We start from the raw sequence: 23242 nt of genomic DNA, 5'->3' as shown, positions 1-23242 counted from the left end.
GTTAGGTTCCTAAAAGAGCTACAGAATGGAGCTGATTCCTTTATTTGTTTGGTAGTACTGGCAGTTGAACTCAGGACCTTTGCACCAAGCCTTTCTCTCTGTCTCTGTGTCTATCTCTGTCCCTGTCTGTCTCTGTCTTTCTTTCATCATGGGCTTGACAAGTTGTCCATACTGGACATGAACTTGTGCTTCTCCTGCCTCAGGGCCCCCTCTCCCCTGTGCTGGGATTACAGATGTGCACCCGCACACACCGGCTTGAACAATGCTTTTATGCATAAATGCTGTACACTATTAGTTATCTGTTGGTGTCTAACATCTTGCCACAACTACTAGTGGCTAAAAACAACCAGCATTTATTATGTTTCTTTTCTTTTCTTTTCTTTTTTTTTTTTTTGGTCTTTTCATCTGTTCTCTTCTCTGGTTTTTTTTCCCACTTTCTCACTCACTCCCCCCAGCCTTTTTTATCTTTTTTTTGGAGTCGAGTTGCTCAGGCAGGACTTGAACTTGTGGTCCGCCTGCCTTAGCCGCTTTCTGTTGGGATCACAGGCATGTGCTTACCATGACTTGCTCTTATCTCTGTTTCTGTGAGTCAGCTTAGATGGGGGTGGGTAGTTCTGACTCTGGAACTTTCGTGAAGTTGTAACAGGATGTTAGCCAGGGCTGTAGCTATCTGGAGGATGCTGAGGTTGGAAGAGCCCCATCTAAGTGCTCTCTTGGGAGTGCTGGCAGGAGACCTCAGAACGTGGGATCTGAGAGAAAAGGCAAGTAGAGACGCCCCAGTGCCCACCTCCCACTTTGAGCAACAGCTTTGTGAGATGTAACTCCTATGCCATGCAGTGTGCACGTCTAAAGCGAACACTTCAAGGTTTTAGTATGTTCGTACTGTCATGATCAGTTTCGCTTTAGTCATTTTGAGAACAAACTTCATGCTAACTCTTTAGCTGACCCCTATTCTCCCTGGTCCTACACAAGTACTAACTTGCTTTGGAATGACTCTGTGTGCTGAACGTTTTATATAATAGGATCAGATAATATGTGGTCTTTGTGACTGGCTTCTTAGCACAGTGTTTTGAGAGGTAACATGTATCAGAATTTCATTTATTTTTTTTTATTTTTGCCAAGTTAGTTTCCATTGTAAGACTGTGTCACACTTAGCTTACCCATTCATCAGCTGATGGACATTTGGGTTGTTCTCACCTTTTAGCTACTGTGAATAGTGCAGTAAGTTAGTATAGGTGCTTTTGTGTGGACACATCTGACTTTGTATGTGTGACGGGGCACTGGGCATTGAACCCAGGGCCTCAGGCTACGCCAGCCTTTTACCACTGAGCTCCATGCCCAACCGCTTAGGTTAACTTTTGTCTGTGTTATGTGTGATATGGGTCCATATTCCTTGCCTTTGGTGGTCCAAGCATCAGTTATTTGGAAATATCATCCTTTCTCCACTGAATGATCTTGGTACCCTTGTCAGAGTCAGTTGACCTAGATGCCGAGTTAAACTGAGAACTCAGCTGTATTCCTCAAGTCAGTATTTATGGAAGCCCCAGATTATCCTGTTTACTGTTACACTGTAGTCAGCTTGGAAATTGGGAGTGTGAGTCCTTCAGTATCGTTCTTTTGGCTGTCACAGTCTTTAATGTCCCAACCTTAGACAGTACACATCTTTACTTTTGGCGTTAGAAATGAGTTACTAAATCCAGTCGTATTTGAGAGGAAAAGAATTAGGCTCCTCCTCTAACAGGGAGACACCGCAAAGAATTTGTGGACATGTTTCCAAACCACCACAACTGGACAACGCACTGAGCTCTTGGCCATATGTTGCTGCTTTATTCAACAATACCTCCTGGAGACTGTTCTGTATCAGTGCATAAAGAAATACTTCCTTTGGGCTGGGGATTTAGCTCAGCGGCATAAGCGCCTGCCTGGCAAGTGCGAGGTCGTGAGTTTGATCCCCAGTAAAAAGGAAAAAGACAAAAAAAGAAAGAAAGAAATACTTCTTTCTTAACAGCTTCATAATAAACTTTTGTATAGATGCATAATCATTTAATTAATTTATTACACTTCCGTCACAGGTGTATGTTAGTTTCTGTTCCTCTACAGTCTTGCCAACTATGTGCTATAAGTAGTGTACTTTATTTTTGCCAACTGGATAGGTAAAAAGAAGCTTTCAGGTGGATATGGTGGTGCATATTTATAATCTCAGCTACTTTGGAGGCTGATGCAAAATAATCACAAATTTAAAGCAAGTCTGTCTCAAAAAAAAAAAAAAATTGAATGAGTGGAGATATAGCCCAGTGACACAGCACTTGTCTTGCTTGTAAAGGGCCATAGTTCAATCCCCAGTGCTTCAAAAAGAAACAAACAAAACAGTCTCACAGTAAACTGCCTTTCCCTGAAGAATGAGGGCTGACTGTGTAGCTCAGGGGCACAGCACTTGCATGGCATGCTTGAAGCCATAGGCTCAACCCCAAGTACTGCAAAAAAATTTAAAAATTAAAAACCTATCATGAATGAAGTTAATTACCTCTTAATTGATTTTTCTGCAAACTATAATTTCTTAAATATTTGATCAAGTCAGTGGTATTTGTAACATTTTTTTTTTTTAAATTTAAGGTCTTATGATGCAGGACAGGCTGACCTTGAACCTGAGATCCACATGCCCCAGCCTCCTTAGTGCTGGGATAGCAGGTGTCCCCTACCACATCCAGTCTGAACTGATAGTTTTGGTTTGGTTTTTGTAGCACAGTGGATTGAACCCAGGACATTCACACGATGCTACATCCCCAGCCTTTTTTTTTGGTTTTATTTTGAGGCAGAGTTTCTGTAGGTCGTTAAGTGTGCAGGCTGAGCCTGAGCTGGGGAACCTCCAGCCTAGACTGCCAGGAGTACTGGGAGCACAGTGTGTGTTCTGTACCAGGACTTGGCCCTTTTTGTGGGGTGTTATAAATATTGTTTTCCCGTTTACCTTTTGTCTTTGCTTTGGATTTCCCCCCATGGTAAAATTCAGCTTTCTTAATACACACAGATGATCGATTCCCGCTTTTTTGCAGCTCCTGGGTTTGATATTACACTGGAAAGGCTCTGAAGTTTTTAAACATGGAGGAAACACACTCAGGTCTGGTTTTTAGGGAGAGGGTAGTTTGGAGGGGTCTAGCAGAAAAGGATTCGCTGAGTCTTATTCTGACATCCTATTTTTTATCTTTCTATTTCAGTTCCTCTTGCATGTTATTCATTATTAACTAGACCTTTAATTCCAGAGCAGTTTACCGTGTGAGTTTGGGATCAGGCTGTGGTGCTGACACATCTTGAGTGCTTAGTAAGTGTCTCCTGAGTAAACAAGTAAATGGATGATTTAAATCCTAACTCCACCCTCCGCTCCCTTTAAGGTAGTTTGGTTCAGGTATCAGACAACCTGGATTTGAATTCTGGTTATCACATTAACAACTTAGTGTCCTTGGGGCTATACATGAGTCGCTGTCTTCTATAAAATGGGGACGAGCAATGTCTCAGTCTGTCATGTGAGGCTGTAACAGAAAGCTGCGGACTGAGTCAATTACAGTGAACAGAAATGTATTGGATGTGGAAGGGGGGAGGTCCAAGGCCCAGCACAGGCATCTGCTGATGCTACTCCCTACTCTCCAGCATGGCAGAGAAGAGATGTGGCCCAGCTCTTCCTTTTGTAAGACACCTCCTGCTGCAGTGACACCTCCAGAAGGTCCTGTCTCCAGCGTCACTTCCAACACCTTTAAGGACCTTTAAGGACCCATTCGAAGCACAGCAAGTGATAATCACCTCAGGGGCTGTTGAGGGATTGTAAACACATGTTCACACCAGAGCTAAGGGAGCCCTCCTAAGGGCTCACCGTGACTACTTGCGCTGTGGCCTGGATTGGACTATTTTGGCTCCAACATTCCATGGCCTTCCCAGGAGCCAGAAAGGAAAGGCTCAAAAGGGAAGGGACTGGGGATGAGCCTGGAGAAGGAATTAGGACAGCCTTAAAGCTGGGCCTTGGGTTTCACTAGGCTGTGCCCCATCACACCCAGGTGGAGAGCAAGCAGGGCCAGGTGTGGGTTAGATGATGGCTCAGCAGCAGCCAGGGAGAAAGCTGAGGAGCCTGGGCGGAGCCTATGGCACGGCTGAGGCTGGGCGACGGGGTTGGGGGACCGATGAGAGTGTGGGGGGCTGGTACAAGGCAGGTGTGATAGGTGACTCATATTTCCTCTCTGGAGTGACATTCCCAGGTAGGCAGGAGGAAGTGACGCGTGTGCTTTGGAGAAGCATCTGGATATTTGAGCCTGGTGCAGAGGAGAGAGCTCTGAGCTGGAGCCGAGATGGAGATGTCTGAGTTGGATGAAGTGATGAGAAGAGAAGCGAGCCCAGAAAATCAGGCTTGAAGAGTCAGAGCGAGGCGGAGGAGCCAGAAAAGGAATCTGAGCAATGAGAGGGTCAGTCCGAGGTCTGAGACAGAGGAAGGCAGGCTTGGAGTGCAGAGCCCTTGCTTAGGGTGCCGGGAACCAAACCTAGAGCGCAGGCAGGCAAGCTGCACCGCTGAGCTGCACCTCCCCTGAATTTTGAGACTTGTGAACTATTCTTCTGCAGGATGGGAAGAGCTAGGTGCAGACGTCACTCAGTGGAAGAGTGCTTGCAACAGGGAGGCGGGGCACAGTGCCACACACGTATCTCCCTCCTTGGTAGGCTGATGCAGGAAGACCTCGAGTCTGAGGCCAGCCTGGGCAACTTAGTGAGACTTAGTGCAGGTATAGTTCAGGGAGCAGAGCTCCTGCCCAGCGTGCACAATGCCCTGAGTTCAGTCCTAGTACAATCAAGGAGAGAGAAAAAGAGAAATTAAAGCTTTTCTTAGACAAAGTAGAAATTGAAGGAATTTTTTGTCAGTGGATCTGTCTTGTAATGTGTTGAAGTTCCTTATAGAAAAATAAAATGATACAGGTCAGAAACTTAGATGTATGTGAGGAAGAGTATTGGAGAAGGAATAAGTGAAGATTAAAATATAAAAATTTTAAACTGTTATCGTGTTGCATACCTATAGTCGTAGCTACTCAGGAGGTTGAAGCAGGACGATAGCAAATTTGAGACCGGACTGGGCAACTTAGTGAGTCTCTGCCTCAAAAAATAAAAAAAGGGCCAGAAATGTAGCTCAGTGATAGAATGCTCCAGGTTTGATTCCCCAGCACCTCCCACACATTTATTTTATGCTTAATTGATCTAACAAATAATAGTTTGTTTAAAATAATAGCATCAATGTGCTGATATATATGCAATCAATAGAGTGGCATGATGGTGCCAGAGCATAGCAGCAGGTGAGAGGCATTAGCAAGGTTCTGTTGTTACAGGCAGTCGTGTCTAAAAACGGTGTTTTTTTTTTTTTTTTTTTGCTTCTTGAGACAAGATCTCACTATGCAGTTCAGGCTGGCTTTGAACTCACTTTGTAGTCCTGGCTGGCATTGAACTCACAGTGACCCTCCCGCCTAAGCTTCCTCCTAAGTGCTGGAATTACAGGTGTGCACTACCATGCCTGACTGGTGTAATGTTATTTGTAAGTGGATTTCTATCTTTTTAAAATTTATTTAAAAGAAAGAAAAGAATTTAAAGGAAAAGAAAAAAAAAGCAAAAGAGACAAACAGGCAATACCAACAAACCCAACACAATAACAGTTTACAAAACAAGATGATAGGAATTTGACAATGGTAGTAATATTGCATATTGTTACCTTCAAAAGGGTTGCTTAGATTACCAGATATAGACGTGTAAAATTGATCTAATCATATGAATATTAGCTGTTCTTTTTCAATAGCTAATACAATTAGTAGTGTCATTTTAGCTATGTCATATATATGTGTATACACACACACACATTTATCTCCTTTCCTCGTTTCCTCCATCCCAATACATAGTACTTATTGTAGATTTTGGATCATATATACTTTTTCAGTTTCTTATACTAGGGAAACAGTACAGTATTTACACATGTGAGTTTGATTTATTTCACTTATGAGTATGGAAAGGGGATTTCTGTGAACTGGAAGTATATATAACAAGCTTTTGGTGACCACTCAAAGAAATGCAAGTGATACTGTAAGAAAGAACAGAACATGGAATCATAAAATGTTCAATTAAAACCACAAAAGGCAAAAAGAATTGAATATAGAAATAAAGAAGGACAATAAAGAGAAGACAGACATTAATCCAACAACATTAGTGATTTGGGATCTAAAAGCACCAATTACAAGATAACGTCCAGACAACTCCATGTTGTCTTTCAAGGCTCTCACTAACTAGAAGGAAATGTATGGATTGAAGTGCGGGGTCTGTGCCGTAACCCCAGCTGCTTGGCAGGCTGAGGCAGGGGGTTGCACGTTTGAGGCTACCTTGGGAAATTCAGAAGACCCTGTCTTAACATGAAAAAATAAAAAGGGCTGGATGTAGCTCAGTGGTAACAAACACCTCAGTTTGATCCCCAGTACTGAAAAATCCAAGAAAAACCTAAAACAATAGCAACAGCAAAACAAATTAAAAGGAAATCAGTGCAGACAGTTATCCCATGCTAACGCTAATCAACAAAAAGCAGGAGCAGCTGCGTTAATTTCAGATAGAGTAAGTCATTGAGGATAGACAGGGCATCACTGCCAAATGCCAGAAGGGTCAGTTCTCCGAGAGACATGCTGAGCCTTAACTCGTGGTGTGGTAAAAACAGAGTAAAGGCACAGGAGGCAAAGACTGGTACAAACAGGTAACTGTTGTCCGAGATCTCAACACCCCGCCCTAACTGGACTCAGCAATACCGTTAATCCCCTGGATCTAATGGACAGCTGTAGATTACTCATCAGCAGCAGGAAAGTGTCTTTCTTAAGTTTACGTGGAACATTCACCAAGACAAACCATATTTGGAATCACCTTAACAATTTTTTTTTTCCTTTTTGAGACAGGGCCTCATTATGCAGTTGAGGCTGGCCTTGAGCGCACCTTGTAGCCCAGGCTGGTCTCGAACTCGCAATGATCCTCCCACCTCAGCCTCCACAGACGTGAGCCACCACGCCCGCCTCCACCTTCACAAATTTTAAAATAAAAACCAGGAACAGAAAGATAGGGAGAAAATATGAAAATGCTTGAATATTAAATAAAACATTTCTGACAGGCATGGGGGCACACGCCTGTAATCTCAGCATGCTGGAGTCAGGCAGGAGGACTGGGGTGAGTTTGAGGCCAGCCTGGGCTACATAAGTGAGTCAAGGCCAGCATGTACTATTTAGTAAGACCCTGTCTTAAATAGATAAATAAATATTTCTAATAATACATGGATCAAAGAAATCACAGATTTTTGTGAAAATATGTGGGATGCTGTGAAAGCAGGGATACTAGGGAAGTTTACAGGATTAAGTGCATATACTAGAACAGAAAAAAGATTTATTTCTGTTATCTAATCCTCCATATTAGGAAGCTAGAAAAAGAAGAGCAAGTTGAACAGAAAGTAAGCAGAAGATGAGAAATAATATTAATAACCCAATAAATTAAAAATGAAATCCATAAAGAAAATTAAAATGAAAAGCTGGTTCTTAGAATAAAGATTGGTAAAATTGATAAGCCACTGTGCAGGCTAATGAGAGCGACAGAGACGGAGAACTCAAATTGCTAACATCAGAGCGGAGGGCAAGTCCGGCTGCTGCTCAGTGGCCGAGTGCCTCGCTGGCACGTGAGAGCCCAGCGGAAGGCAAAGTCCAGGAGGAGACATTACTACAGAGCCCATGAGCATCAAAGGCATGATGAAGTAAGATCGTGAATAACTCTGAGTCCACACACTCAATAATCTAGGAGAAATGGACGGATGCCTGGAAAGACATAATCTACCTAAACTCACACAAGAAGACACAATCTGAATAGGTCCATTCACCAATAGCAGACCTTTAGAGACAAGTGTCCAAACTTCAACCCGAAACCCATTTACTTATCACAAAGTACCAACTCTGCATTTAAACCTGAATGCTGAGGGTTTAGTTTACAAAACACAAAACAAAACAAAAGTCTCTACAGTAACATCTTTTGCCTTAAAAGAAAAAAAAGTGACATGTGTGTCTAGGTCTGCCACAGCTACCCTAGGCCCTGCCCCTCAAATGTTCCTCCACAGACTCTATTAAAGAAACTTAGAAGGGATTGGGGGGAGACAGAGAAACAGAAGAGGAGGAAGAGGTTAGAAGCAAAGCTGGAAGACAAAGGATCAGGCAAATTTTGGGAAACTGGGGCAGGAGACAGGAGGGGAGGAGAGAAGCAAGAAGTAAAATGCAGAACAGCCACACAAACTAGAAACCACCTTCACACCTCTATAAAAGCAAGATCAAACAGTGAAGGGAAAAGAAAAGAAAGAAAAGAAGCGTCCCTTAAGTCTGTCCTGCTGTCACTGGTAGACAACACGTGGAGACAGAATCCAGACCTGTGTTGCTTTGTCTCAGCAGGCCAGCAGTAGCTTCGTGGCAGGGCTGCGGGTACTTGCAAGGAGCCTGCAGCTTTATTTCCGCTCGAGTTCAGGCTGGTTTCAGGGGATGAGGCTGGACCAGACCCATTCAGCCTAGCTCACTTTCTCCAGGCTTGAGCTCTGCTGGAGTAGCTGGAGAACACAAGGAGTTGCTCCGAGCATCTTCTCCAAGCTGACGCCCAGCCAGTCACCCTCTCCTTGGGAGGCCTGAATCCAGCCAGTGCAGTCCACGGTGCGCCGCCTCATCTCTCGGTGGAGGACTCTGGGATCGCCAACAGTCACTGCGTGTCTACACTGCTCCTCAGGGAGAAGGCACTGCCCAACACTTGCTTTTTCTTTGTTGAAATTTCTCTTTTCACTCCTTGTGGCTTCAGTTCTGGCTTCAGATGTTTCCCGGGTCCAGGGGACTCACTCACCTCCTCTTCTTCCTGGAGTTGGTACATTCCAGTGTCTGGCTCTCAGAGAGGCTCTTTGCTGCTTACTACTCTGGTGTCTCCCGAGAAGTTTTGTATCAGAGAAACTGAAGCAGTAATTAAGAACCTTTCAGCCTGGCATGGTGACGTCACGGGCATGCCGGTAATCCTGGCACTAGGGAGGCTGAAGCCAGATTGCTGTGAGTTCGAGGCCAGCCAGCAGTGCATAATGAAACCCTGCCTCAAAAACACAGAGAAAAAAAGGGAAAAGGAAAACAAACAAACAAAACCCCCAAACCTTCCCCCAAAAACCTTTGAAAGCAAAGCACACTAGGCCCAGATAGGTTCACTGGTATACAGATATTCTACCAAACTCTGAAGGAAGAAGTTAAACCAATTCCCTATATATGTATTTTCTATTTCAGAAAATAAAAGCAAAAGGAAAGCTCCCTAAGTCGTTTTTGAGGTCAGAATTTCCCTAGTGCAAACTAGACACATTACAGATAGAATTAAGCCAGGTGTGAAGCACACACTGTGGGAGGCTGAGGCAGAGAGGTGGTGAATTCAAGCCCAGCCTGGGCAATTTATTGAAAGCATGTCTTAAAAAATATAGCTGGGTGTATCCAGTAATGCCAGCACCCAGGAAACGGAGGCAGGAGGCTCATCCTGGGTTTGAGGCTCACCTGGATGAGTTCAAAGTGATCCTGAACTCATGATAACTCCTTGTTGAAAAAAAAAATCCCTCTGATGATGGATGTGTTTTCAAATTTTGTTTTATTTTTCTTTTTTCTCTTTGAAATAAAATGGATTTCAAAAGAAAAAAGGCAAAAAAAATCAACTTTGAAAATCAACCAAAAAGAAACAAATAAATGGGGCCTGGAGAAGGAGCTGAAAGGAGAGCAGAGGGACAGGGGAGGAAAAGGAAACACGCCATATCCTGTGCAGGTGCAGACCCTCCATGAGGAACGTGATCACCAGGTGCATCTAAATGTACCAGTAAAATCTGTCATACAGAAGCAGCCAGCAGCCTGCTTTCCCAACCGCTCTGTCTCTCAAACAGAGAAACACACACACACACACACACAAGCAAAGACAAACACCTCCAAAAATTCCTGGAACTAATAAGCAATTAGAACAAGATCATAGGATGCAAGGGTGATATTAAACGATTTTCTGTATACCAGCACTGAACGTGTGCAATTTGAAAGGAAATCACAACACTATTGCAGTTAGCCCAGGTATAAATCTAACAGGATGAGTAAGATGTTTATGGGTAAAGGTATGAAACTCCGTGGTAGAAAGCAAAGAACAAATAAGTGGAGAAATACATCGTATTTTTGGACAAGAAGTCTCAATATTGTCAGCGTGTCAGCTTTTCCCAACATGATGCATATTTTCTGGATATTGACAAAATGATTTTAAAGTTTATTTGGAGATGCAGAAGACCCAGAATAGCATTATATATTCTGAGAGAGAATAACAAAACTGGAAGATGACACCTTTTAGCTTCAAGACTTACTGTCAAAACTGGGGCTGGTGGCACATGCCTGTAATCCTGGCACTTAGAGGCTGAAGCAGGAGGATGGCAGTGAATTCAAGGCCAGCCTGGGATACATAATGAGTTCAAGGCCAACCTGAACTACATAGTGAGACTCTGTCTCAACACCTACCCTCCCCCAATCCAAAAAAAAAAAAAAAAACACGGTTAAGCTACTTGGGTCATCATGGTACTGGGAAAGCCTGGAGAGCAGATCAGTGTACTCAGACCCACATACATATCGAAGGGTCAGAAACAATACTTTGAACTCTGGGAAATCAATCTATAACAAATGGTGCTGGAACTGTATAAAAACATCAAAACAGATTCTAGACATAGATGTTAGCCCTCAGAATGAATCACAAATGTAAATGTTAAATGTAAACTAAAATTCCTAGAAGAACATAGGAAAAGATCTAGATGAGTTTGGTTTTGGCAGTTATTTTTTTTTTTTAGATACAACATCAAAGGAACTATCTATGAACTATCTTGAAAAACCACCTCGTAAGGCTAGGTAGTCATCCTCCGTGAGAGACACTCAAGAGACAGACTGGGAGAAAAAGACATCTAATTAAAGACTGTACCCCAATATATGAAGAAATCCTAACACTCAAAACAAATCTGTGTGAGGTAGCACACATCTGTATGTCCAGATACTTGGTAGGGTGAGGCAAGAGGATCACACGTTTGAGGCCAGTGTGTGCAACTTAGTGATACCCTGTCACCAAGTTAAAAGGAAAAAAGGATGCACATGTAGCTCAGTGGTAAAACCTGCGGGTCTGCTCATTAGTACCAAACACAAAAATAATCAATCAATAAAAAACCTGAAAAATAAGAAAGTGAATGATCCAAGTATGAACAGTCTCATCTGGGAGTATTTTCAGTGGTAAAGCACTTGCCTAACCATACAAACCGTGGATTTGATCACAGCACAAGAAAAATAATTGGGCCTATTATCGTAACCTCACTTCTCTTGGTGCGAGACGTAATACCTGACAACCAAAGTTAAAGGAGGAAATGTTTATTTAGCTCACAGTTTGTGGCGGTTTCAGTCCACAACGAGCTGGTTCCCAGGCAGACAAGAAGAGAACAGCTCATGGCGCCCACAAGGAAGCAAAAGCAGCAGGGACCACAGCATCTTTCTGCCTCTTTTATACTCTCTGTAGGCTGCTGGGATTAGTGAACTGATTTAGTAATCACATACCCTAATCTCAGCATCACACATTCTAGGGTCAGCAATGTCTGAAAAAGCCCTAAGACTGCATAAGGCTTTGGGGGAACCTCTAGACACAACCATAACAATTCCACTCTGGTCCCCCCAAAACTCACATACATTCTTTTATTTTAAATAGGCAATCAGTCCATCTCTAAGAGTTGCCAAAGTCCTAACAGTTATTGCTAAAAGGTCTAAGTATCAAATCTGTAAGATTTAAGGGAAGCTCTTAGCTGTGAGTCAATGTACAGATGAAAAGAAAAACACTTCCAGTATTCAGTGGCACAAAATAAACATCACCATTCCAGAAGGTACAAATTGGGAATACAGAGGAATAGGACCAAGGCAAATTCAAAGTCCAGCAGGGCAAACATGAAGTCCTGCAGTTCCATGTGCAGCATTCAGGGCGATCTGTGGTTAGATCTGAACTCCAAAGGCTTTGGATGACTCTGCCCTCTGGCTTCTCTCTGAGGCCAGCTCTGATCCCTACTTGCGGTCTTCCTTAGATGAACCAAATTCCTGGATTCTCCACCTTCTGCTGCACCTTCAGCTTCACACGCTGCCATCTCAGGGCGCACTGCCCGGCCTCCAGGCCTTCTGAAATCTAGGTGGAAGCCTCCCTGACCACACAGTCTTGCATTTGCATGTATCTAAAGCTAGCATCACGTGGAGGATGCAAGTTCTGCCACCCCCTGTGCAGTAGCCAGGCTTCCTTCTCTCCTGGCTGTAGAGGTTGGGTACCTACAGACCAAATCCCAAGGAGCGGCTTCCCTAGACGACTGCCGTTCTGATTCTGAACAAGGTGCACTGGGGCTCTCTTCTGAAAGCGAAATCTTTCTCTTTTGTAATTTTGAGACTATAAAGGGCAGAGCCCCTCTGCTTCTTTTTTTAAAATTAAGTTTATTGGTATATTTTAGGTACCTGTAAATGATATAATTTGATTCTCCTAACTTCAACTCCCTTCCTCTCCTTGTTTAGAAAAGCTTTGTTTCTATTTTTTCCTTCTTTTTCATTTTCCTTTCCCCTCCCCTTCCGATCTGAACATTTTCTTCCTATTTCACAATGTCTGTTACACATTTTGGTCCTTATTTACACATTGTTCTCACATCAGAGAAACAATGTGCTATTTATAATGTGTCCAATTTATTTCACTTAAGAGTATGGTCTCAAGATACTTTCAGTTAGCTAGAAATAACTCAAGTTTATCCTTTATCATGGCAGAGAAGCACTCCACTGCATAAAAACTGTATCTTTATCCATTCATCAGTTGGTGAGCATTGAGCTGTTTCCAAGATTTAGTTATTACAAACTGTGCCACTATAAATATAAGTGTAGATATATCACTGTGATATGCTACTTTTAATTCTTTAGGGAAGATCTCTGAAGAATAACTGTGTTGAATGGAATTTCTAGTCTGAGTTTTTTGAAGAATCTCCACACTGATTTCCACAGTGGTTGCACCAGTCTACGCTCCCACCAACAGTGGAGAAGACTTCCTTGATCTCCAGCCCCACTAGTATTTGTTATTGGTTGATTTCTTGATAGCAGCCATTCTTTCTGGGGTGAGATGAAATCTCAGCATTGTTTTAATTTGCATCTCTTGCACAAGCAGTGGTGTTGAACAGTTTTTCATATATTTATTTCCTGTCTACATTTATTTCTTCATCTTGAGAAGTCTATTTTAGATGCTTTTTTTAAAGACAGGGTCTCACCGTGTAGGTCAGACTGGCCTTGAGTTCACTATGTGGCCTAGATGGGCCTCGAAACTCGTGGTGATCCTATGCCTCAGTCTCCTAAGCATTAGGATTATAGGTGCGAGCCAAGGATTAGGTCTTAAAATTTGAGGGCTCTGATTGTTTTTTAGTACTTTATATATTCTAGATAGTAGTCCTTTGAGGAAGGGATGGCTAAAATTTTTTTCAATATTGTGGGTTGTCTATTCACTCTGTTGGTGGTTTTTCTTGCTGTACAAAAGCTTTTTAATATGATGACATCCAACATAATTCTTTGTGATAGTTACAGTGTGATTGAATTTTGTTCATAAAGCTTTTACCTAAACCAGTGTCTTTAAGAGTTCTATGTAGTCTATTTCTTGGCAGATTTAATGTTCCTGTTTTAATATTTAGATCTTTGATCCAGTTTGATTTTAATTTAGTGTGTGGTGAAAGATATGGTTCTTGTTTTAATCTTTGGCATGTAAAAGGCCAGTTTTAATCTTTGGCATGTAAAAGGCCAGCTATTCAAGATGATAGCTTTCTTCCAGTGAAGGTATTTGGTTCCTTCATCAAAAGAAAGGTGACTAAATATGTTTGGAGTTGTTTTTGCATCTTCTAATCTGTTACATTGATCTTCAGGTCTGTTTTTTGTCAGTCAGTACCATGCTGTTTTTAACATGGTAGCTTTGTAGTATAATTTCAAGTCAGGGATTGTGATGCCTCATTACTTACCTTTGCTGTTCAGAATTGCTTTTTCTATTTTAGGTCTCTTCGGCTTTCCAATGAACTTTGGAATTGTTTTTCTAGTTCTTTGAGCTATATTACTGGGTGGTTTTTTTGAGACAGGGTCTGACTATGCAGTTCAGGCTGGCATTGAGCTCACTTCTTAGCCCAGGCTGGTCTTTAACTCACAGTGATCCTTCCACCTCAGCCTCCCAAGTGCTGGGATTACAAGTGTGAACCACCATGCCTGGTTTGTTGTTGTTTTTGAAACAAGGTCTTACTGTGTAGTTTGGGCTGGCCTTGAACTCACGGCCAGTCTTCCTGCCTCAGCCTCCTGAGTGTTGGAATACAGGTATGCACTACCACCCCTGGTGAAATATGCTACTGGTATTTTGGTCAGGATTGTATTAAGTCCGTATACCAGTTTTGGAAGTATGGCCAGTCTCACTAGATGGACTCTCCCTACCCAAGAGCAAGGGAAACCTTCCACCTTCTGATATCCTCTTCAGTCTCTTTTTCCAGAGTACTGTAGATTTTAGTGTAGAGGTCTTTTGCTTCTTCTGTTATATTAATTTCTATACATTTCACTTTTGGTGGTGCTAGTGTTTCTCTAATTTCTCTCACTCAGCTTGTTATTCATGTACAGGAAGGCTGTTGATTTTTGAGTGACTTTGTATCCATCTATGCTATTGAATTTCGTTATTAAATTTTGAAGTCTTTTGGTGGAGTTTTTGAGGTCTTCTGTGGAGAATATGTCATCTTCAAATAATGATAATTCCACTGTTTCCTTTCCTCCTTTTATTTATTCTTCTTATATAATTGCTGTGACTAGTGTTTCCAGAACTGTACTGAATAGGACTGGTGACAGTGGACATCCTTGTTTTGTTCTAGAATTTAGAGCAAAAGCTTTATATTTTTCTCCTTTAGTATGATGTTGGTTGTTGGTCTGTCATGGATGGCTTTTATCAGGTTGAAATGAAAACCTTTTATTCCAATTTTATGTAGCAGTTTTTATTATGAATGGATCCTGGACTTTGTTAAACGCTTTTTCTGCATCTGTTGAGATGATCATAGTGTTTTCGTCCTTGGCTGTGTTAGTATGGTGTGCTGATTTGCATATGTTGAATAATCCCTACATCTCTGGGATGGACCCTGTTTGGCATGGTGCATAATCTTCTTGCTGATTTGCTGCATTGTTTGCCAGTATCTCATTGAGGATTTTTGTGTGTCTGTTCATGAGGAGGATTGGCCCATAGTTCTTTTTCTTGGTTGGATCCTTCTCTAGTTTTGATGTCAAGGTAATGCTCACTTCCAGAAATAACTTTAGTAGTATTGCCTCCCTTTCACTTGCATTAAAGAGTTCAAGAAGTAACAGCATTAGGTCTTCTCTAAATTTCTTGTAAATTCACCTGTGAATCTGTCAGGGCCTGGGCTTTTCTTTGTTGGTAGATTTTAAATTATGACTTCAATTTCACTGACTGATTTTGGTTTATTTAGAAATTTTATATCTTCCTGATTCAACTTGGATAATATGTATGTATCTAGGAATCTGCTCATTGCTTCTGGATTTCCATCTTATTAAAAAATAGGTTCTCAAAGTAGGTATAGATTATCTGAGTTTCTGTAGGAATCTGTAGGATTGCATAGATTTGAGTCTCTTTCCTTTTTTAAAGAAGGTTTCCTAAGGGTTTGTCAATTTTATTTAATATTTCAAAGAATCAACTCCTAGATTCATTGATTCTTTTTGTTGTTGTTGTTTTAGTCTCCATTGCATTAATTTCTTCTGTTATTTGTAGTTTTCTCACTCCTACAAGCTTGAGGCTTCACTTGCTCTTACTTTTTGGTCACTATTGAGTTGTTTCTGAGCTTACTCTGTTTTCCTGATATGAGTATTCATCAATATAAATTTCACTCATAGGACTGCTTTCACTCTGTCCCACAAGTTCTGGTATGTTGTATTTTCCTTTAATTGTAGAAAACGTTGAATTATCTTTGATCTCTTCTGTGACCCATTGGTCTTGGTTACTTTTCTCTTGTTGTTGAGACAAAATATCTGATGCCCCAAATGAAGGAAGGAAAAGTTTATTTCTTGCAGATTTTGGAGGTTTTAGTCTGTACTGAGCTGGTTCCAAGGCAGGGTGGCATGGCTGAGTAGTAGTCACTCATGGTGGCTGCAAACAGCAAGAGCAAAAAGGACGGAAGAGGAACAAATCGTGCCTCTTCCTTCCCTTCCATTGTGTGCCGGCCTCACCCCTGGGCGGGTGCAGCACTCACACAACCACTCCCAGTGCTGGACAGTGAACCCCTCACAAACACTAGGTTCAGCTGCCTCCATGACTGCATGAGGCTTGGATGGCCATCGAGACACAAACCATAAGAGTTGCTCAAGAGCGTTATTTAATTTCCATGTATTTATGAAGTTCTTATGGTTTATTTTGCCATTGATTTCCAACTTCATTGCACTATGACTTGATAATATGCATGGGATAATTTCACTTCCTTTGCATTTGTTCCACACATTAGTATGTGGTCTTCTTTGGAGACCATCCCATGTGCTGCTGAGAAGAATGTGTTCTGTATTGTGGGTGGAATACTCTGTGAACGTCTAAGTGCATTTATTCAAAACTTGGTTCAGTTCTAATATTTCATTGTTATGTTTTTCAAATTGATCTACTTATTACAGTAGGGTACTACAGTCCCCCGATACAATTATATTAGGGTTTATTCAATTTTTCATATCCGTTAATATTTGTTTTATATAATTGGGTGCACCATTATATTTATGATTGTTATCTCTTCCTGTTGGATTATTCCCTCTACAAAGATGTAATGATCTTTGTCTCTCCATGGTTAGTCTTGCCTTGAATGCCACTTTGTCTGCATATAGAACAGCTACCCCGCTTCTCTCCAGGTTTCTGTCACATGGAGTATTGTTTTCCATCATTTGACTTTCAGTCTGTGAATTCCTTTTTGAATTAAATGGGTTTCTTGTGTGCAGCATATTGTTGGATATTGGTTCTTGATCCATTCCGCCAGTCTGTTTCATTTGATTTGTGAACTCGGACCATTAACATTGATAGTTGTAACTGACATGTACTGACTTATCCTCGTCATGTTATGTCCCTGTTGTTGGCTTCCCTTTTTCCCTCCCATTTGCTTGATTTGCCTGATGGATTCATTCATTTGGGCTTCATGGAGTTATAATCCTTGTTATCTCTTTCTAGAATTTCTTTCAGATCATTTTGTCATGCCAATGCTCATGAATTTCTTCAGGTCTTCTTTGTTATAGAAGTATCTTATTTCTCCATCAATTTGAAAGATAATTTTGAGGGGTACATTAATCTGGGTTGGAGGGTTTCTTTTTAGGTCTTGAAATGTTTCACTCCGTGGTCTCCTGGACTTGAAGGTTTGTGTTGAGAAGACTGCTGTGGTTCTGATGAGCTTTGCTTGGTAGGTGGTCAGTTTCTTTTCTTTAATAGTTTTTAATATTATTGTGTTTAATTTGTGGAATCTTGACTAATATATGCCTTGGTGTAGTTTTTTTTTATCATGGCTAATGGAGTTTTATATGCCTCACTTATCTGCATGTCAAATTCCTTTCCCCTGCCAGGGAAGTTTACTGCCATTACCTCTATGAACAGATTTTTTATATCATTTGCAATATCTCATTTTTATTGATTATATAAATGTTACATTATTCTTTGCACCATAAGTAGCTGCTGGATTGACTTTTAGTGGTCCCTGGCTATTTTTAAGGAATCTTTCATGCTAACTTGTCTTCTACATCTGCAATTCTGTCTTCACATTGGCTCATTCTGCTGCATATACTTTGAATGGAATTTTTAATCTCCTATGTCTGTTTCATGGATTCCATTTCTTTCCTATGTTGGACATTCATGGTTTCCATCATTTTCCCAACCTACTGTATTTTTTTAACCTGTATGTGCTCTAGATTCACTAACCATGTTTTTCATTGTGGTCAATATCTCTGTAGTAATGTGAGAATTTTTTTGGGTACTGGGGATCGAACTCATGACCTCAAGCTTGGCAAGCAGGTGCTTACACCACTGAGCTAAATCGCTGGCTCTAAGAAATTATTTCTGATTTGATTCCTTTTTAGAGCTTTATTCCTTTGCTTTGCTACTTCCTGTGTTACCACTTCAGAGAGTCCTAGTGGGTGTCTTTTGGATTTTTCACGTCACCGCTCCCTGGCATTGCTCTTAGTGAGCTGTAAGTCCAGGGCTGCCTCTTGTTCAAGTGTGTTCTCATATTCTTTTCTTTTTTCTTTCTTTCTTTCTTTCTTTCTTTCTTTCTTTCTTTCTTTCTTTCTTTCTTTCTTTCTTTCTTTCTTTCTTTCTTTCTGTTTAATGCCTAAAATTGATGCTTATAAATTCCCTATAGTGAGTAGCTTTATTGCTAGTATCTACATCCATTAGGAAATCACTACTTGTCAGAGGTGTCTTCCCGATGTAGCAGGCTTTCAGGCTTCAGTCTGTTGCAGGGTCTTAGCTCTTCGGTTTATGGAGGAAGGGGAATTGCTGTCTGCTTGGCTCACCCCAGGTCTGTGGCATGTCAGGGTTGTAGTACTGTCTCAATCTTGACACACCCGGAAGAACAGCTGGTTGGAGCGATTATGTCACTAAAGCGGGAGACTCAGGAAGAACAGTATCATCAAAGATAGCCTAGAACACGACAAACTGAGAAGACGATTAATTTGCCACTTTTGACCGTATGAAGTAGACTTGTGGTTATATAACAAAACCTCAACCGAGTCAGAAAATTGTATGTAATTAATAGGCCCTCTGCATGGCAACTTTATCATCAGGGGAAAACACAGAAATAGAAAAAGAAGAGATTAGAGGCTGCAGGTCAAGGGAAGATTACACAAACTTTAGGAAACTGGTAAGAAAGAAGGAAAAGAAAAACAAGACCAGAACAACAACAAAGCTAGAAACCATGTTCACACGTATTAAAAGGACAAACAAGAGAAAACAAAATAGAAAAAAAGGAAGAAACAATGTTTACTTAAGGTGTGTCTCTGCTGTCACTGGTGGGCAGTGTGAGCTGACAGAGTCCCCAACTCTGTTCATTAGTCCCAGCAAGTGTGCACCTTCAGTTCTGCTGAAATTCAGGCTGGTTTCTGAGGCGAGGCTGCAGCCAGACCCATCCAGCAGTGCGTGTGCCCCTCCAGCCCAGACTCAGCTGGAGCTGCCAGGCGGAGCCACTGGTTGCTCTGAGTCTGCGCTCAGTTGGCCCTCCCCCAGCTGACTCCTGGCCAGTTGCTCTCTCCTGCAGGATGCCTGAAACTGAGTAACTGGATCTACTGTGTTCACTGCTGCATTCCACGGGTGTGTTTCCCTCTGGGGTGTGTGGGCTTGATAGTAGATACCATCATCTGCAGGTTCAGCTTTCTCCTCGCATGCAGTGAGTCTGGGGTCAGGGGAAAAGTACCGCCTGCCGTGCCCTCCTCCTTCACTGAAGAGTCCCTTCCTTGGCACTGTGGGCTTCAATCCTAGCTTCACGTCCTTCTGCGGTTGGTGGGACCCACTTCTCTTTTCCTGCTCACATGGCTACATTTCAGTCTGGATAGCAAATCTCAGAAAGGCTTTTTCTGCTGCTCACCACTCTGCTATGTTCCTGGAAGTCCCTTCCTTTTGCTTGAGTGTTTTATTTTTGAGACAGGATTTTGCTGTGTAGTCCAGGCTGACTTTGAACTCACTATATAGCCCAAGCTGTCCTGGAACAATTTTTCTTTGTTTGTTTGTTTGGTACCAGGTCTTGAACTCAAGACTCTGTGCTTATCAGGCAGATGCTTATACCTCTGAGCTATATCCCTGGCCCATGTCCTTGAATTTTTTGGCAATCCTCCTGCCTCAGCCTCCTGAGTGCTAGGCTACTATGCCCAGCGTCCTCTGAGTTCAGACTTTTGCTGTGGAGCAATGCACAGCTAGTGTGCATCCTTCAGACACCACACAAGGGTAACCTGAGGTTATAAAGCTGATGAAGTCTAAGTTAGTGACATGTCCACCATGACCAGTGGCAGTGACTTCTCTGTCTGTGGCCTTGTGAAGGCGCAGTCACCATTCCTGTGATTACAGAACTGAGTTTCAGAGAGGGAAGGGAGCTTCCCCGAGAACACACAGTTAAACAGTTCTTTCCTCAGTAATACACATGCTGCAAAATTCAGAAGGGTCAGAACATTATCAGGACTGGCTTTGACCGCCTGTGGGGGGTGGGGACTGAAAACAACTGTGGTTTACAAAGTTCTAGTTTCTTATATAAAAAAGTAGCAAACAGCTGAGCAGTTGAGAATTGGTACGAGGCTGGCAAAGGCAACAGTGACTCTCAGTGCCCTGCTGCAGTCTCCAGGGTACGGCGGGGTCCTCCCTGCTGACGGTGGGGCTTGATCCTAACATCACACCGCACACCAGACAGTGGAGGGGACATGCATATGTTTGTACAGGGACTGGGGAGGTAGCCCTGGGCAGAATTTACACAAGTCTTGAGCTCAAGCCCCAGCAAACGTACGCGCGCGCACACACACACACACACACACACACACACCCCACCACCATTCCTATTTCCATAAAGTTATCTTTCTGAAGCCACACAACACAACTGTGTGCATTTTTCTCAGTCCCATGGCCACATCTAGTCTTTATTCCCTACAGTCAAAGACTTAGCTAAGATTCGGTAGCTCAAATGTAAGGTCACAGGGATTGGCACATGCTGAGCTTGGCTTCTGTGCTACAGTGACACGGGGAGAAGTGAGTTTACCTTTCTCTGCGGGTCACTGCTGTTAAATGTTTTTTCTTTTTTCCAGTACTGGGAATTGAACCCAGGGAGCTACATCCCCAGCCTTTTTTTTTTTTTTCTTTTTCCTTTTTATCAGTACCAGGGATCCAACTCATGACTGCCTACTTGCAAGGCAGGAGCTTATGCCGCTGAGCTAAATCCCCAGCCCGCAGTGTCCTGCCTTAAAGGAGCAGTGTCAGCGTGGTGCTGATGTGTGAGTCTGCATCTCCGCTCCTGCCTACTCACAGGTCCTCAGGCTCAGAGCTTTTGGCAGGTAAAAGCGCCTACCTGCCAGAATCGAAGGATACTGTTTTGGTTTCATTGTGCTTGTATTAATGGAGTCTTTCTACTGATGGCAAGTGGTGCTGGTCTCCTTTTCTTTGCAAGTGATCTAAATTCATCTCAGTTTAAAAGTGGGTCTATTCAAGACACAAGGGCCTAGTCTTGAATACACACCCTGCCACTTACTACTGTATCTGTTTGACCCGGATGAAACACTGAATACTATTCTGGGGACCTCAGTTTCCTCACCTGTAAGATGAGGGCAGTATCTTTCCTACTCCATATATTTTTATAGAATTAAATGAGATAATGGCTCAGAAGCTTAGCACTTTGGCACATGGTTAAGCACTCAATACTATTTTTAAAAAAATTATCCCAGAGCAGGGTGTAGTAGTTCACACCTTTATTTCTAGCACTCCAGAGGTTGAGGCAGGAGCATCATGTGTTCCAACCAGCCTGGCAACATACTGAGTTCAAGGACATCTTGGACTACAGAGCAAGACCCTGTCTCAAAACACCCCCCCTAAAAAGAGTATCATATTACTCATATTACAGTATTATTGCGTTGCGTTTCCAAGGTTAGCACCCAGGATCTTGTGCATGCTAGGCAAGGACTGTACCACTGAGCTACCCCCAAGGCTCAATGTTTTCTTTTTTGAGACAGTCTTGCTATGTAGTCCAAGTTGGTCTCAAATTCACTATCCTCCTGCCTCAGCCTCCTGAGTGCTGGGATTACATGATGCACTCCCACATCCAGTCTATTCACATCATTCATCTTTTTTTTTTTGTCTTTTTCCTTTTTATTGGTACCAGGGATCGAACTCACGACTGCCTGCTTGCAAGGCAGGCGCTTATGCCGCTGAGCTAAATCACCAGCCCCCCACATCATTCATCTTAATTTTCCTATTACCCGTCTGCTAGAAGCAGGACAAGTTGGGAGTGTTGGGGAGCTGGATGCCTGGCCCCTGAGTGCAGCGGTTGAGGACTGGTAGAATCAAATGCCTGGAGACCTTCCAGACAGTGAAGGCCTCACCCAAAGCTGGGGGAGAGAATAGAGCCTCAGATCTCAGTGTGGGTTGTGGAGGGCAGGGCTGCCTGCAGTACCAGAGGAGTCAGGCAGCTGCAGTGCAGAATCCTGCAGCGGTTTCCACAGAGACGTGGATGCTCCAGGAAGGGGGAAAGCACCCTGGTGGGAGAGGGGCCACGCTGGTGCTCATGGGAAGGCAGCCGGAGGAGATGGCTGAAAAGTATGGGTTCACCCTGTCCATTTTCTGCCCTACACGCTCTGGTCAGAGGCTCACAGTCTAGCAGTGGGGGAGGCAGGAGCTGCCAGAGAACCCAGCGGACCCGAGGAGGTCGGGGTGCTCATGCAGTGTGAGGCCCCTCCTCTTGCCCCTGCTCGACCTGCTGGTTCCCGACCTGCCAGAGTAGCGGGCCTGACCAAAGACGTGTGTAGGAAGGGGAGAGCTAGGCCCCCTCTTCTCTCTCCATGCAGGAGAGCTGGTCGAGGCTCTGGTCCCAGGAATTAAACCCTCTCGAATGCCTGAAGCCCCCAAACTTACATCGCCAGCTCAGGTTGTTTCCAAGCTCCTCTATAACTGCAGGGCCTTTGCATTTTCCTGTCCTGAAGCTGTGCTCCCAGTCCTTAGGCCCGGGAGGAGAGCAGAAGGGAGGCAGCCGTACCCACAGGAGCACCCTGCGGACCGGGGCGTGGAACTGCAATCACCTGCTGGGGAAGGGAGCCCCTACCCAGTGGCGCAGGTGGGGAAAGGGTAGCAAAGTGAGGCCCCTGCACACCTTGGGGACCAGATGGGCTACACACAACAGGCAGTGTACTGAGCACTACCTAATTGTCATCTACTGATTTGGGAGGGGGCGGCCCTGGAGATTGAATAAGGGCTTTGTGCATGCCATGCCCGCCTTCTGTCACTGACCCATCCTCAGCCCTGGCGCTGTCATCTACAACCCCGGTGAATCCCCTGTGGGCCCTGCACGGGGTCAAGGCCCATAGCTGCAAACCCTTGTGGAACTTTGGGTCTTAAATCCCTGACCCAGAGGCTGGAGGGAATGAAGCTCAGA

The 23242-nt window shown here is 43.2% G+C and overlaps 1 protein-coding gene across 2 annotated transcripts in view; it reads left to right on the top strand.

Annotated features, from left to right (window-relative positions):
* The window catches only part of Lhfpl4 (LHFPL tetraspan subfamily member 4), a 35747-nt gene that overhangs the window by 5517 nt on the left and 6988 nt on the right, over positions 1 to 23242 (top strand). The window lies entirely within an intron of this gene.

Source organism: Cavia porcellus, unplaced genomic scaffold (genome assembly GCF_034190915.1).
Source record: "Cavia porcellus strain 051 isolate PalLab524CR breed Dunkin Hartley unplaced genomic scaffold, mCavPor4.1 scaffold_15, whole genome shotgun sequence".
In the NCBI taxonomy this organism is placed as follows: domain Eukaryota; kingdom Metazoa; phylum Chordata; class Mammalia; order Rodentia; family Caviidae; genus Cavia; species Cavia porcellus.
This window is presented reverse-complemented; position numbering and strand designations above follow the sequence as displayed.